Source organism: Zootoca vivipara, chromosome 16 (genome assembly GCF_965207765.1).
Source record: "Zootoca vivipara chromosome 16, rZooViv2.hap1.1, whole genome shotgun sequence".
Classification (NCBI taxonomy): domain Eukaryota; kingdom Metazoa; phylum Chordata; class Lepidosauria; order Squamata; family Lacertidae; genus Zootoca; species Zootoca vivipara.
In genome coordinates, this window is record NC_142599.1 from 32,835,181 (window position 1) to 32,838,689 (window position 3,509).

A 3,509-nucleotide genomic window follows, 5' to 3' on the forward strand; every position below is an offset into this window, starting at 1 on the left:
GCTTCGGGTTAAGTACGCTTCAGGTTGAGTACTCCACGGACCCATCTGGAACGGATTAATCCACTTTCCATTACTTTCAATGGGAAAGTTCGCTTCAGTTTATGAACAGACGTCCAGAACCAATTGTGTTCATAAACCGAGGTACCACTGTACAGATTTTTTTCCGTTGTTCGTTGTCCAGTTGTTTAGTCGTGTCCGACTCTTCGTAACCCCATGGACCAGAGCACGCCAGGCACTCCTGTCTTCCACTGCCTCCCATTAGTATAACTTTTTAAAGTCACTTGTAATAAGATGAAGAAGGTTTAAGATTGAAATATTAAGAGTATAAGGATTTAAGGATGTGAGTGAATGAGTATTAAATAATGAAACCAAGAGAGGGAGGGGAGGGAAGTAAAAAAAAACAAACAACCAAAGTTGTGGTTTAAAAAATTGTTGATGATGTTTTGTTGTTATTTTTGGACATTTAATAAAATGATTTATAGAGATAAAAAAGGAAATGGAAATAAATTAGTTGGTGAGGCTCATCTGATGTCAACATGAACTGAACCTTCGTGTTACCGGTTTAGTATTGTGGAACACTGTTCAGCAGCTGCGTACCCTCCAACTTCCCTCAGGTGAAAATAAGGACATTTTCTCACTGCCCCTCCTCGACCCCCCACTTTTGTGTGTCCCCACCACCACCACAGAGCGTTTCCTATCAGACGAAAGCTGGGTGCTGCCACCTTGACAACTCTGAGGAAGCTCAGACAGGAAACAAGTTCACAGCAGTTCCTCAAGCCCAGCCACATCCGATCACTCCAGGCTGCTCCTGCCAAGCCACTTTGATATTAAAAGCAAGACCCTTGCTAGTGCCTCCTTGCCTTGCCCTTTATCAGGAATTTTTAAATGTTTGATGTCTCACTGTGTTTTATATTACAGTGGTACCTCGGTTTATGAACACAATTGGTTCTGGAAGTCTGTTCATAAACTGAAGCGTTCATAAACTGAAGCGAACTTTCCCATTGAAAGTAATGGAAAGTGGATTAATCTGTTCCAGACGGTCCGCGGAGAACTTAAACTGAAGCGTTCATAAACTGAAGCGAACTTTCCCATTGAAAGTAATGGAAAGTGAATTAATCCGTTCCAGATGGGTCCGCAGCGTTTGTAAACCGAAAATTCGTAAACCAAGGTTCCACTGTATGTTGGAAGCCGCCCAGAGTGGCTGGGGCAACCTAGTCAGATGAGCAGGGTATAAGTAATAAACTAATTATTATTATTATTATTATTATTATTATTATTATTATTATTATTAACTGCTTCTGCCAACTGGTTACTCACCACGCCCTCTGTTGTTGAGAGATAAGTGGATCGATCCCATTTCAGTTTCAGTTTCTAATTTTTCCAACCTTAAGTTCAGAGTTCGCAACATTTTCAGATTGCTTTTTTTCTTTTCAAAGATCCTCACAAAAATTCGCATTTCAGAGCGAATGTCTCCTCTCACACACATATTTGAAAAAGCGACACCCCCCCCCCCCGGTGTAATGCATTATGTATGTTATTTTCGCCAATATATGGAATTTGTGTGCAGGCTTTAACCTAATCTACGCCTTTTGTATGCATTCTTTGGCGGGAGAATTGCACTGCGGAACTTAGAGAAGGGTGGTTGTGCTTCAGTTTGTTTGTGGTTCCTAGAGGTGCTCGTAGAAAACTGCAAAGCAAACCAAATTTCTCTTCCACACCTCCTTATGCTCAGCTAATAAGACGGGGGTATGGGAGGGAATCTCCAACTGTAGACTATAAATGGTTTTGGTAGGGTGAGGGGAAGAAAGAAATCTCTTTAGGCTTCAACCACAAGAGGGAGCAGCAGCTCGCTGATAGAATTAATTTTAAGCATGGGTAGGCAACCTAAGGCCCGGATCCGGCCCAATCACCTTCTAAATCCGGTCCGCAGATGGTCCAGGAATCAGCTTGTTTTTATATGAGTAGAATGTGTCCTTTATTGAAAATCCATCTCTGAGTTACTTGTGAGGCATGCCTGGTGTTTTCACATGAGTAGAATGTGTGCTTTTATTTAAAATGCATCTCTGGGTTATATGTGGGGCATGGGAATTCGTTCATTTTCCCCTTCTTCAAAATATAGTCCGGCCCCCCACAAGGTCTGAGGGGCAGTAGACCGACCGGCCCCCTGCTGAAAAAGTTTGCTGACCCCTGATTTTAAGGCTTCCTGAGGCCACATTCACACCATATATTTAAAGCCCTATTATACCACTTTAAACAGTCATGGCTCCCCCACAAAAAGTATTATGGGAACTTAAGTTTGTTAAGGATGCTGAGAATTGCTAGGAGGCGCTTAGTCCCCTTTCTGAGCTACAGTTCCCAAAGTGGTTTAACAATTAAAGCCTCTTCCCAGGGAGCTATGGGCTCTGCAAAGGGAATGGGGATCTCAGCACCCTTAACAAACCACAACTCCCAGGATTCTTTGGGGGAAGCTGTGACAATTTAACATATTTGCATCCACTGGCGCTAGCTCCACGGAGCCCTGGGGGTCCGGGCACCCACATTTTGTTGTTGTTGTGGGTGCCCAGCACCCACCCCGCAGGGCCTCAGACACGACTTCTGGGAGAGCAGAGGTCACATCTGAGGCCTCGCAGGGTGCGCAATGTCATGTGATGTCACAACGTCACATTATATGCGTGGGCACCCATAATCCCAAACTGGTGCCATTGTTTGCATCTGATAGAGCAGGGGTCAGCAAACTTTTTCAGCAGGGGGCCGCTCCACTGTCCCTCAGACCTTGGGGGGGGCCGGACTATATTTTGAAGGGGGGGGGATGAATGAATTCCTATGCCCCACAAATAACCCAGAGATGCATTTTAAATAAAAGCACACATTCTACTCATGTAAAAACACGCTGATTCCCAGACTGTCTGCAGGCCGGATTTAGAAGGCAATTGGGCCGGATCCGGCCCCCGGGCCTTAGTTTGCCTACCCATGTGATAGAAGAAATTAGGGGCAGGGGGGAGATTTATGAGCCAAGAAGCTACCAACTCAAGTCATATAGAATGCTGTGTGTGTGCCTTTTCCCTTCCTACTGTACTTGTGGGTCCTTTCGCAAAATAAGCTGTGATGAAGATGAATCTACTCGAGCCATTTAGCCTGCATTCACATACTATGCCTTTTAAGCACTGCGATGCCACTTCAAACCATCACGACTTTTCCCCAAAGGATTCTGGGAGCTGTAGTTCCAGTTCCACTCCTTTCCTCACTTTTCCAGTCTCAGGTTCGGCTCTCCACATTTCCAGGCCATTCTGCAATATTCTTCTTTAAAACAAAGAATCTTCTTGAAAGTCAGTCAACAATTTAATGCCAATTCCTCTTCAGATCTTTAATGCAAATTTCCCTAATATACTTTTTTGCAAAGCCGTTTCCTCTAATGTAATACTTACATGTGCCCTTACATGTGCCCAGATTTCCTTATCTAATGTGTTATTGCACACGCTTCTCTGCAAGAGAAAGGCGCTGCAAAATTC